This window comes from Astatotilapia calliptera, chromosome 13 (assembly GCF_964374335.1).
Source record: "Astatotilapia calliptera chromosome 13, fAstCal68.1, whole genome shotgun sequence".
Taxonomy (NCBI): Eukaryota; Metazoa; Chordata; class Actinopteri; order Cichliformes; family Cichlidae; genus Astatotilapia; species Astatotilapia calliptera.
In genome coordinates this window covers 5,305,835-5,319,667 of record NC_137434.1, presented here as the reverse complement: position 1 = coordinate 5,319,667, position 13,833 = coordinate 5,305,835, and the positions used below count along the sequence as shown (strand labels likewise).

The 13,833-nt window shown below is 41.8% G+C and overlaps 1 long non-coding RNA gene across 3 annotated transcripts in view; it reads right to left on the bottom strand.

Moving 5' to 3' along the window:
• Positions 1 to 222: 222 nt before the first annotated feature.
• The window catches only part of LOC113035464 (uncharacterized), a 28,261-nt gene continuing 14,650 nt past the window's right edge, over positions 223 to 13,833 (bottom strand). Inside the window, exons 3-5 of one of the 3 annotated variants that reach the window (XR_013901050.1) lie at positions 5,139 to 5,216; positions 4,643 to 4,716; positions 223 to 539 (exon numbers count right to left, since the gene is read on the bottom strand). This is a non-coding gene — a long non-coding RNA (uncharacterized LOC113035464). Of the gene's footprint in view, positions 540 to 4,019; positions 4,492 to 4,642; positions 4,717 to 5,138; positions 5,217 to 13,833 lie in introns of those variants that run through there. The other 2 variants (XR_013901051.1, XR_013901052.1) reach the window with 2 other exon arrangements.

Sequence of the window (13,833 nt, the reverse complement as noted above, 5' to 3'; positions counted from 1 at the left end):
GGGCTGGGACTGTTTAACCCAGTACACAGCTGACCCTATTTGGAATCTATAGGAAAGCACCAGAGTCGGGAGTTGATGGACTGAGTAGGAGAGAACAAATCTGTCGTTTTTCTGACCCAGGTGAGTGTTTCTTACATAACACTCCAAAGCAAGATTGTGTTAAACATACATGCATATGTGGACGTGCAACAGCTGCAATAAAGCAAATACAGCAAACATGAATGGGTGTATTTTTTTTTTATTGTTATAGAAAATCACTGTTTCCGTTTCAGTTCAATTCAATTTTATTTATACAGCGCCAAATCACAACAACAGTCGCCTCAAGGTGCTTTATATTGTAAGGTAGATCCTACAATAATACATACAGAGAAAAAAATAACAATCATATGACCCCCTATGAACAAGCACTTTGGCGACAGTGGGAAGGAAAAACTCCCTTTTAACAGGAAGAAACCTCCAGCTGAACCAGGCGCAGGAAGGGGCGGGGCCATCTGCTGCAACCGGTTGGGTTGAGAGAAGGAAGACAGGATAAAGACATGCTGTGGAAGAGAGACAGAGATTAACTGTGTGATTCCATGCAGGGAGGTCTATTAACACATAGTGAGTGAGAAAGGTGACTGGAAAGGAAAAACTCAGCAGCCTACGTCTATTGCAGCATAACTAAGGGAGGATTCAGGGTCACCTGGTCCAGCCCTAACTATATGCTTTAGCAAAAAGGAAAGTTTGAAGCCTAAAGTAGAGATAGTGTCTGTCTCCCAAATCCAAACTGTCTGTCTGTGTGTCCTGGTGTGTGTGTGTTCGCTGTCCGTTTTATGTGTGTGTCAACCTCACTTCTGAAATCTGACGTCCTCAGTGCAAATCCCGGGCCGCCGCAGACCTGCGGTCCACAGAATGGCCTCTTTGTATCAGTATGGGACCGACTGGCCACTTCTGCACTCTTGGCTCCCCCTCAAGCCCTGGCTGACCTCCAGATCCCAGAACCAGGGCAGGCCTTGCATCTCTGTAGTCCACCCCAGACAAAGAGGCCTCTACACAGGGCTGACTCTTCTCTCAACTCCCTCCCCCCCAGTATTCCCTCCCCTTCATCACAAACTGGGTTACAACAGTCAGGTTAGCCATTAATGTTGACATCAATACCTTCCATTGATCCAAATGAAATTTTCCCCCAACTAATGCATGATTTCCTATTGAATTATGTCATTTGCTTGTAAGCTCATGAGAGAATACGGCTCTTAATGATTTATTCGAGACACGTTGCTGCGTGTTCGCGCTTTGCTTTTCTTGGAAATACACTTTTCTTAAACACATTTTTGAAAAGAAACCCATAATCTTCAAATTTAAAGGAGACTTTTGAATGTTTCCAGCAACTGGAAACTACATTTTCATTTAAATTAGCTCCAGAATGTGTTTGTGAATTTAATGCAGATACATGCTACACAGATTTAGAAAGCTGCACAGGTGCACGTTAGTATCATGTCATTTTTGGAACTATATTTAATAAGCAGTGAGGCTTGCCATGCTGACCACAGAGAGCTGGACACCTGGGGACAGAGGGGACAGCTCAGGGTCCTCTTCTTGCACTGAGGCATCAGATGTTCCAATCACTGTAAACATCCTTATTAACTGAGCTATTTAACAGAGGTACTGTGTTATGGGTCAGGGAGTAAGTGTGTGTACTACTAGTGCCTGCTGTTTTGTTCAAATTCAAAAAAATTTACAAAAGTGTTGTACAAGAGTCAGATTACAGTGTTTTGGAATATGTTTTAAGGATTTCCTAGAATTTTTTTCAAATTTTCTCAGAACCCCAGAGAAGCATCCAAAACTATTTTTTTCTCTCCAAAAATAACTTTGCATCAGTGAGAAAAACAACTGTTTGTATGTGAGGTCCAGTTGGTGCAGCACAATCTGTTAAGGGTTTACATTTAGCCATCATAACCCTACCCAGTCTCCCAGGTGAAATAATTTTACTCTTATATTAAGTTTAGCTTTGATCCATTATCAGTGATGCAACTGTATTTCTTTATTCCATGCAAATTCAGACCAAACTACAACCTTTGTTTCAAATTTTGCATTTTGCCACATTTGCACATCTGGACTGAAGCACAGCTGGTTCAGTACAAGTTGGTTGGAGTGCTTGCTGTAGCACGCACTTGCATTTACAGGGTGGATTTCCCCTCTTCGAGTGCATGTCGAGCCCCCCTTCCCCCTGCCAGACGAAATCAGCCTGCTGGTGGTTTTACCGCAAATTGTTCCACCTCAATTATCCGAATCCCAACCAGTAATTACTGCACCATTCACTTTTTCGTTTGCACGGATTCACCTCTCAGGTGTGGAAGCCTTGTTTCCCGCATGGGCACCATCCTTGGCTTCATTAGGCCGCGGCGCTCTCCACCAGGCTTTTGGCTTCAGTTTTCGGCACACGTATATTTTACACAAACTGACAAAAAAGCTTATAGATACATTCAGATTACATGAACCTGAGGATCCTGATGACGTGCCTTTGAGAGAAAGGAAGTGCTATAACCACGTCTCTGTGCAAAGGTTTTGCAACAGTGAGTGGCAGACGCATTAAATCTACCCGCAGTTGGCAGGACACTGTGCTTCCTAACACTGATCCTTAGGAATGTTGAGGAATTCAGGGACACATATAGAGATAGATAGCAGAGGAAAGCTCAGGAGAGTCTCCTGGGGAAATCATTTTATTACACCCTCTTCTTTTTCCAACAGAAAATTTTGATCCCTCTTTAACCCCTTAGTGTGGCTTTCTCTGTGCAGGCAACACATGCTGTGTGTGTGTGTGTGTGTGTGTGTGTGTGTGTGTGTGTGTGTGTGTGTGTGTGTGTGTGTGTGTGTGTGTGTGTGTGTGTGTGTGTGAGGGGGTGAGGGGTTTCCCCACAACTGCATAGCAGTTATCTATACATGTGGTTTGTATATGCTGTTGTAGTATATCAAATCATACATTAAATCATAAGTGCAGACACATGCAGGCTTTCTCACAAGTTTTCTGAAGGCACATGTGCACAGGCCTCCGGCTCATGCACGGGGAGTGTGAAGGCATGGAAAATTCCCCCCTCACAATGGCAATTCTGCACCTTTTCTGTTGTTGTCAGGCCCATCAGACACGGCTGTCTATGGATATGGGCAGGGCTGGGGTTGGTTATGCTGCATTGTATAGAGGATAGGGGCATAAGCTACGCCCGCACATCCATTCTCCGTTTCACCGAACAGGTTCTCTCATCTGTCACATCATCCCTTTCAACAAGGAGGCCTCCCCTGTCTCCTAAGATCCCTTTTCAGGGACAAAAACAGCTCTAAAAGGAGCTGTGGAGGGTGTGTGTGTGTGTGTGTGTGACAGAGAGAAATGGATTTAAGTTAAACACAAACCAAATCACTACCACCCACTTCCGGTCCTGAAACAAACACTGGCCTCACTGTGAGAGAACGAGTGAGCCTTACTGGCTCTGCTAAAAATAGGACATCTGGTTGGCATTTATTACTTAATAACCACAGTTACATATGCACCAGCACACATGCAAGGACGAATCAAAACATCCAGGGCGATACTACTAACAGAGTTTACTGTAAAGCCTTCAGTGTGTCCACTGAAATTCAACCTGATAAGATTCTTTTAAGACTTGTCATTTACACATGCGTAAATGACAAATACAATAACGATGCACCAGATATCTAAAAATACAGTTTTATTGAAGTGTGTGCACGATTTCCCAGCTCCTACCAACCCACACTCACACAAAGAGGAAAAAGAGACAGAGCCCAGTTGGTTTCACTTATTAACCCAAATGAAGTGGGATTGTGTTACCAGAAATGGTAAGAACAGCAGGCTTTGCTTAGAGTTTGGCACATACAGCAAGGACGCTGGAGAAAAATGGCTCGAAACAGACCTTGACTCAGTCAATGAGCTAACCAGAGAGCAGTGTGTCACAACTCATACACTCCATTTCATCAGAATCCATACGGCCGTACAGGGTAATTGACAAAAAAAGTGGCATTCAACTGTGTGTGTTTAGGTTGGTTTATTTTTCCAAGAAAGAGAAGAGATCATACCTGACAGTAACAGGGTGAAAACCAGTTTAAGTCATAATGTGTCAGACTTTTGTGTCACTGATTGAACCAGCTGACAAAGCTTAGGTTAGAAGGCTGATAACTGACACTCCAGGTGAGTGTGTTAATGCAGCTGCTCTGTAGATGCAAAAATAAATAAACAAAATGCAGGATTAGACCCTGAAATTGCCACTCTTTCCATGCAGCGAGAAGGCTCTGGGTTCAAATGTCAAATGTCAGCAGGGGTCTTTCTGAGGAGTTTTGTGCTCTCTCACAATCCCATGAGACACTTGTTAGGATACGCCTAAAAACACAATGGTGTAGACTTGAGAATGTGGTTTTCCATCTGTTGTGAAAGACTGATGGCCTGTTCAGGTGGACCTCGCCTCTCTCCCTGTGATAGCTGAGATAGACTTCAGCCATGTGAACCTATGAGCAGAACAAGCTTTCGTTCACAGAAATGATTCACAGATGATCTGAAATTCCCCCGTTTACAATGTCGGAGATTTGATGATCACGTCCGGTGATTGTGTTGTTATCATATGTTAACCTCTGCTTGCAGTCAGAGTAACTAGCATACCTGTTCTTTAACTTCTGCTTTCTTCATCTTCTCCTGTTAGACTCAGGGCAGACTGGACACCATGCAAACTGCTACTGCAAGAAAAACTCAGTTTAGAAGGCAGTTACCATTAGCACATTAGCACATTTCATTAGCACAGGGGTTTACACTGGGTATAAACCTGCACAGGTAACCAGTCTGTCACAGATAATCATTTGTACTCAACTTTAAGCAACACAAATGTTTGTCTGGACTATTTCTGCAGTTACTGACTTAAAGGCACATGAATGCTCTGGAAATGTGGGTTTTATAGCAGGACTGATGACGATTCCATCGTGAAGTCACACTTATTATGTTTCAGCAACCGTAACAATAGCATATCTGATTATACACAGTAATTAAAACGTGATTGAGATATTTTATGTTAGTATACATTTCTAGGTCAGCACGAATAAATCACTCAAACATGAAATGTTTGATGAAACGATGAAACGATGAAATGAAACTAAGAGTTTACCTCCTCAAGCCCTCCACATGTGGAAGGTAAGACCACAGTCCTCGTCACCTGGCCGGTGTAATAAACACGTCCTATAAGCTAAGGCAAAGATAAAAGATGATCATTTTTAAAACGCTACATTATTTTGTAATCTTGACATTTAACAAGGTAATTAAGGTGGATTAACTAGATTTCTACATTTCTTACTTTAGAAATTTGTTTATTTTTAGAAGGAAATTTCTTGAATTTAAATGTAATTCAAAGAAATGAGTGTTAAAAATTAATATGAAGGCCTAGATTTGTTTTGAACATCACACCCATCTTCCCAACAAAATGCTGTAACTGCAGCTCACTCGAACATCAGCTAACTTATTTTGTCCCACGAGACTAATATCAAAGCTAAAGAGTCAAAATTGATCCAGAGACCAACATAAATCCCTTTGAAGGCTCATCAGGATGGACATCAGGCGTAAAAATCAACCACACTGGAAGCAGCTAAAAGTAGCTAGAGCCAAAGAGCAAAAACAGTTATTTGCATCTTGTGTCTTGACTTAAAGCTCGCATTTTAATGTTTTATATTTTATTGTCTTTCAAAATTGCTGTAACAGTTGCATTTCAAAACAGAAATACAAATACATTTTTATCTTTTCTTTGTTTAGGGAAGCTCATTTTGTCCAGAAAATGTTAACATTCTGCTAATGCATGACGATTGGCTACTTAAGGATTTACAACATGATACAGTCTCATAATGGCATGTTTTCCAATGGTAATGACACGTTAGAGGTGTAGTCAAACACTACAGAAACTTGTAGACCATCAAGTGGTTCTTAATACAACTGAAACCTAATAATGGGGCTATGTCTGTTGTATTAATCCCTTCTACCAAAAACACAATGAAAACTGCAAATAGAAAAATGTTTTCATTCATTCATTCAATGGAGCCCCAGTTCTTGATCTTATTAAAAGTCCTTCTTATACATTTGCAAATAAAGTTACCAGTATTGACTTTGTTTTGATTCTCCATATGTTTCCTAGCTCCCAATGCACAACATGATCTTATTAGCTAACTCACCATCCAATAAAGGATAATTCCTGTTTATTTCAAAACAGGCATATTTCCCTTTATTATGGCTGTTTTGGCCTTAAGGATGCAGTTAACGGTGCCACCCGATTTTGTAAGTCACATTTCCAAAGTAGCTAGTTGTTTCTAAATGCTTTATTCATGGATTCCTGAATGGTGTAACCCAGTCCAGGTGTTCCTTTCTGCCGTTTCCTGTAACTTCCACCGAACAGGGAAAGCTGATTAAACTGACTAGCACAGCCAAGTGCACCATAGCGCTTAATGGCTTTTCGATGAGAGAACTGAAACAAATCAGCGGTTGTGGTGGGTGAGAGTTATGGGATTGCTGGAAATGACGCTATAGAAGTCATTGTGTTTGTCTTACACGCACTCTTATGTTCAAGAACAAGCTCTCCGAGGCGTACTTCTGCTCATAATTTTTATTTATGTCTTTCCCTTGAGTGTGCTTTCTACAGTCCTTGCATGCATAATTATACTCCTGCATGACCCTTCATGTCTTTCTTTTTAATGGCTTCTATGCAGATGTGTGTATGTTCCAAGTCAAACGAGGGTTCAGGGGTGGGTGTGGCTGCCCCCACCTTTTCTCTGGGTCACCTGCTTTACTGGGTAACATTCCCTCATATTCCCTCGTTTGGAGACCATTAGAGAGGAAATGGGGCTGCCATCTATCTGACCTTCCTCCCCCCTCTCCTCCCCGATCTTTCCCCAAACTCCCCCCAAGCTTTCAGAATTCCCATCATCGCCCAGCGTCCACCCTCCTTCCCTCTGTGTTTTCACAGTGTTAACAATCAAGCCGTGGCCCTGAGTGTTCCGGGGGCCTAATTGGGTTGACTGTTGGCGTTGATTGTGATGGATGGAGGGGGGCTGGAGCCAGAGCCCAGTGTGGACGCTCCTTTCATCTGCCTGCTCCAGCCTGTTGTGCAAGAAGAGCATGGAGAAGTACTGCTGAGTGCGCAGTAGCGACAGACTATAGGCCTGTGACGTTTGGACTGTGCTGGGGACAAGTATCTATTCTTCAGCTGATCCCCACTCATTGGGCAAAATCATTATAATTTGTCTGAATTTCAAAAGTCAGCAGATACTTTCGGCCAAGTTTTTAAGGTAAAAACTTGCACTTCTTCTACATTTTAAGGTGCAGTACCGGTTAAAAAAAAAGAAAGAAATTATTTTTTCTCTTAAAATTTAAGGTTTCACTTGCTGACAAGTTTAATGCTGCATATGTCCTTTATATCGGCTCTACAATGGTGCCGAGATCAGCAGCACTGGTGCCCTACCAAAGCAAAGCAAGGTCGGTCTAATGCTAAAGCTAGCCATAAGTCAAGATAATATCTTCTATTTGTCTGTTTAATAGGAGGCCACATGAACACTCGATGCTGGATGAGTGTACCTAAAGGGGGAAACTGTGCAAGTGTATACAGCCTCTCAAGCCAACAGTGGCACCAGTACCAGTACTGGCACCCGCTACAATACGGTACTTTTCATATGAATCCACTTGTTCAGCTCCATATCCTGAGAATGTTCCAAACACTCAATGCTAAACTGAAGTTTGGAACTCTAAGTTCGCTCGTCGTATGGTTGACTGACTAAAGGAAAAACCAACATTGTAGTTTTTTCACGTCCATGGAGCTCTGCTAGCGAGATGACAACCATTCTTCCAAAATACATGATTAGAGCTCTTTCCTACTGCTCTTTTTAGGGCCATTTCCACTCCTGTTAACATCTGGCCTTGTAATCCTCCCTCCAGACTCCAGTCTTGTGACAGAGCTTGTCAGAGGCTTTGAATCATCATATGTTAATCATGCCCGCATCCCTTGACTGTCGATACACTACCTGTATTGTACTGTACTGTCAGTTTGCGTCAGACCCAAGTACACGTTGGCTTCTTAACCTCCTCATCTCTGCTCAGTAACTCTGGCGCATCTTTTTGGCAGCACATCCAGAAAATTTCATTTTAAGTCCATCTTAATATTCGTCAGGGTGCGTCATCGCCGACGGCGTCACAGATACACTGCTGAAAACAGACCCACTGATTTGATCTGACCTTGCGCTTCTAGATCAAGAGATGAAAGGGGCCCAGCATACTGCCATCTTTATTATATGTATATGTTTTTGTTTTGTCGAGGCTGTGGTTAGGTAATGAAGACTTTTGAAATGAGGCCAGCATTACCTGTGTTTGTACAGCACTTAGAGCCATTGGTGGCTTACAGACCATTTGCTTATCTTTGGGGTGAGTAATGGGAGTTTGTATGTGTCTGTGGTTAAAGCCTGGTTCTGGCTGAAGTCATCAATCAACACTACCATGGGGCTGATTGACTCACGTGACCTCTGGGGGTGGTTGGGTGGGTAGACTTATTAAGAGAAAGAGAGTGCATGTTAGAGAGAGAGAGAGAGAGGGAGAGAGGTGTGTTTTTAGATTGAGCCTGTGTACGGATCTGGGTTAAAGAGGCTACGTCAGAGTCATTCTCATTTGTTTAGTCAAAGTTGTGGTCAAACTCTCTGCTATGTGATCAGATCAGCCATGGTTTGCATAATGCAACTGCTGACAACAGCAACATTGTGCAGTGTGTTTACAAGAACACGTAAACAGAGCAGACAGCAGGGCCTCTACGTACACCTGGATCTGGTGATACTGCTTGCTACATTTTCCACATGCTTTCAATAGGCCTGCAGCTTCTCATCTGTCTGTCTTTAACGTGGAAGCACAAGGCTGGAGTCTGCCGAGCAGATTTTTATACGTTTTTCCATACTGATGTAGAAATTGTGGTCTTTCATCTTCCATCTTAAAATATCCCCTCCAGACATGAAGATGTGACGGTGGTTAAAAATATTCTGCTTTGAATAATAATTTGTATCTGACAAAGATTAAAAGGTTCAATTACCTGGTTAGAAATAACCTAGCTTTCCCATGCCACTGACGGTCCATTCTCTGTGTCTGAAGTTTGCGTCTCACTCCCTGTAAATTGCTTGTTAGACCAGGGTTTACTTACAAATGACTTGTGATGTCCTAAATCATGCCAAACAAAACTTTTAGGAAACAGCGTTTTGACACTGGGAAGAATAAGGCTAAGTATATGGAGCACAAATAATGGCTGAGTTTCCGGTTCCATGCATCCGCCATGCTACATGAACCTCTCGTCTTTTAAATGTACTTTATTTCTTTGTCTATTATTTACTGAATACACATGGTCCACACCTAAACTATCCAGTTGTTAGCGTACGCCTCTACATTTTTTCATCACTATGCATGGTTAGTGTGTCTTTAATGTGACACCAGAGACTTTAATCCATAAAAAAATAACCATTTCAAACATTCTCTTGGCCGAAATTCTGCCTGATTTTGCTGTTTAGTTTAATTCAGTTCAGCTTAACTTATATAGCACAATAACAGTCAGCTCAACAATCAGACAACCCTATGACCAAACACTTGGTGACAGCGGGAACGAAGAACTCCCTTTTAACAAGACTACCCTCCAGCAGAACCGGGCTCAGGGAGGGGCAGCCATCTGTCTGTTTGTGATGTCTTCTTCCTGCTACATGGTAGCATTTGTTTCAGCTAATTAGCAACCCTCAACATGTACAGATGAATTCCCTTTGCTAATGTGTTTATAATAACCTAATAATAATGCTTGCCCAACTTCTCTACGCCTTTAAATCAAACATATTTAAGTCTGAACATAGTCTATCACCTTTAAATGCCAACTAACTGGACAAGTTTGTGCTAGTGTCTAACATTTACCTTTGCTAAATTGTTGCTATAAAATTGATCGCATTAAATATTCGCCTGCTAAATATTTGATATATTAATAATGTAAATGTGTTAACAATACAGCCTTGCAGTCCTACTTGCTTGGCTGTAGAGTATTTGCAGGAATTCTGACAAAAGAATTATAAAGTGTTTGCACTGGTGGGGCTATGTTGTTTCTGTTGCTAGTTAGATAATCAAATCCAAGCAACTTGGTGTAACAAATTAATGCATTTGAAAGCCAAAAAAAAAATACACCAAAATACCTATTTTGCTTTTTTTTAAGTATTATTCATACCTGAATTGCATCATAGTTTATACAGCAGCAATAAACATTCCCCACAGTCATGTCTAATGTTTTAAGTAACAAATCAAAAACACATGCTCTGTATTTAAGTTTCATTTAGATTACATAAAAAAGTATCCTTCCAAGTCATCTTTGATTCATGAGCTTTTTTCTCTAGATGGGTTATGTAATGAAATATACACTAACGGTTTTTACTCCCATGACTGGAGCTGGCTGTGTTCTGTAAAATGACCTGCACTCATAACAATGGGTTAGACACTGGATGACACTGCACAGGTGAGTATTACCAGTTATTGTCTCTTTTTGCTACATGATAAATGTGGTGTCTAAGCCCTCAGCTGTGTCATTACCACAAGGACAAAGTGGTATTCATTTTTTCTTGATTATTTGAAATGTTAACACAAGTTCTCTGAAGTTATAGAGTAGCATCATTATAATACACTAAAAGGTGACCTATACAAAAATGGTGATAAATGGAAAATGAACACCTTGGTTGTTTAGTTTATTCTGTTGCTTTACCACATTAAGACCACTGGCTATCTCTGGCTCTCTTCCACAGCATGTCTTTATCCTGTCTTCCTTCTCTCACCCCAACCGGTCGCGACAGATGGCTCCGCCCCTCACTGAGCCTGGTTCTGCCAGAGGTTTCTTCCTGTTCAAAGGGAGTTTTTCCTTCCCACTGTCACCAAAGTGCTTGCTCATAGGGCCTCATATTATTGTAGGGTCTACCTTACAATATGAAGTGCCTGTTGTTGTGATTTGGTGCTGTATAAATAAAACTGAATAGAATTTAAATGGAATTGGTTACAGCGATGGGAAAAAATTAACCTCAAACCAGTCTGGTCAGCCCTGGAAGCTTTTTTGTTGTTTTTATGACTGACAGTCATATGCAAAAGAAAGCTTTAACAGGCAGTCATGTGAAAACTCTTTTCCATAAAAATAGTAGGGTAATAGGGTAAGTAGCAGCCTGGTGCTGTGAATCACTTGCACTTGATTAACTGATTATCAGTAAGTGTGAGCACCTCTACAATGTTCAGAGAATCTGCAAAAAACCCAAGAGCTCAAATGTCAAAGTTCATGACAGTATGTCTGAACAAGCCACAACATTTTTGGAACAGTGTCTTTTGGATAATGCACAGCTCCACATTTGGCAAAAAACCAAACACAGCACACCAGCACAAACACCTCATACCAACTGCCAAGCACGGTGGTGGAGGGGTAATGATTTGGGCTTGTTCTGTAGTCACAGGGCCTGGGCACCTTGCAATCAATAAATCAGCTGTGGAGGAGTTTCGCTTTATATGAAAGTAATCTAGGCCATCCGTCTGAGAACTAAAGCTTGGTTCAATTTGGGTATTGCAACAGGACAATGATGCCAGGCACCGCAGCAAATCTACAAAAGACTAACTGAAAAAGAAAAGAGTCAATGTGTCACAAGGCCAGACCTGGACTAAAATCCTCCATAACGATGAGAGAGACTGATAAAGTCTCAGAAAATGAATATTTCAAGTTATTGCTGTTAAAGGTGATTCTACAAGCTACAAAATCATGGGGTAACTGTTTTCACAAGACAGCACAGAATTCTGTGAAAACTCTGATTCACATGAACTTAATTCCACACCAAAGAGCCCCCAATATTGTCATCCTGACTCCGGCCATGGTAAAGGTTGCTGAACCACCTTTAACTGTCCATTTCAGAGCTGAAAACCAAGTAATAGATATATAGTAATTAATACCATGATATAGTAATAGACCAATAACTGTAGAAAAAATATTTACTTCCTGTTTGAACGCTGGCAGTGGACCTGTCGCTGTTGAGGTCACAAAATATGGAGTTGCATTTGTGGAATGGGCACGATTAAAAGTTTAGACAGTAAACAAAATCTAGACTCCCATATTAGTCAGATGTTTTGTTCACCCATACAGATGTCCAATCAGCATCTCACAAAGGGAGGAGGTCGTAAGGTGACATAGATACATCTTGTTACCTTACTTCCTTTTTCATTCTCATTATAACTAATAAGCCCAGTTGAAATGTGTCTAACCTTTATCCAGGACACTGGAGTTTAAACATTTTATGCGGCCAATTATGATTTTCAGTTTATCTTGCTATTTGGTTAGGTTTGGCACAATAAATACTTGGTTGGGAAAGAAAATAATGATCTTGGTTAAAACACACCCTTTTCTAGCATACCGGTATGCTCCATTATTTTTTAGGTGACCAGGGTGACAAACTCTAAAGTATCAACGTAATAACTGCTTGCAAAAATAACCCGTGGGCTGAGACAGGGTCTCCAGAAAATCAACTCGTAAAAGAAAATTGTTCATCTGGCAGCAGAAACCATAGTTCCACCAAAACCATGCGCAACGATGTAAAGTCCAGTCTCAGTTGCAGTGTTTTTATACTACACTGTAATACGACACACAAGTGTTGATGTTTCTGTGTGACATGTTCCTGAAACTGGATCTGGCTAATTTAAATTAAGATTAAACTCTACAACAGCTTTTTGTTGCAGCTTGGAATATACAGCTCCACGTCTAGCAGCATGCCTTTGCATCTGTTTCATAGGAGTATGAAAACATTTGACAGTTCCCTTAACTCTGCTTCCTTCCCCAGGCGTGCCAAGCTCCTCTGCTGTCTTTTGTGCTGTATCAGAGCCATGTAAACTCTGGGATCTGCATGAAAATAAACAGCCAGCCAGGGAAGCAGACACGCTGACGTCAAGGAAGAGGACAGAATCTGATCAAAAACACATCGAGGCGAGGGTGTCCGTGACAGTCAGTCGGGATTTTATTGATGGAAACCCATGGTTAAAGATTAAAGATTATCTCGTTGCAGATTAGATTTGTAGCCAGTGCTGATGTCCTGAGCTAGGCACTTATTCCTGCAGCGCTTCCTGTGAAGCAGCAGGCCTGTGCGGGGTGTTTCCCAGGTGTGAGCATGTGTGTTTGAATGTAACCCGAGGGGAGCAGCCCTGCTGACGTCAGGGAGGAGAAGAGGATCTAATCAGAAGCACACAACAGCTGAAGAGGATAAAGACCTGGAACGGGAGCTGATTTATATTCTGATTTGGAAATCATATCTGAGGGTGAAAAGTTCCAGGTTAAATCTGGGCCGAGGTGAAGAGAGAAGCAAAGTAAATTTTGACGCTTGATCGGTGGCGGGATAAAAACACTGTGCACTATTATGTGCGTGCATGTGTGTGAGTGTGTGTGTGCGTGATACTATCCAGACGCCTGAATACTCAACACTCAGCCTATGGTGTTGATAGGGGAGGGGCGGGGCCTGCAGGTTGGAGTGACAGGTCAGCCACTTGCAGGGATCTGACAGCAGGCCAGTGGTTATCTCACTGACCTGCTGACAGCGACGCACAGACCAAAACACACATACACATACCACGTGTATTCCCTGCTGCAAAGTTTATCTTTCAGAAAGCTCCTTGATGAGCCAAAACATCAGGGCTGACTAATGTGCTGTTTGTCTTAAGTGCATGACCAAAACAGCTTAGCTTGGAGTACTGGAGCTTGAGCTGTCCTATGGCATGCGGCATCTAGATCTTTTTTGTTTTTTTAATCATTCTTCGAA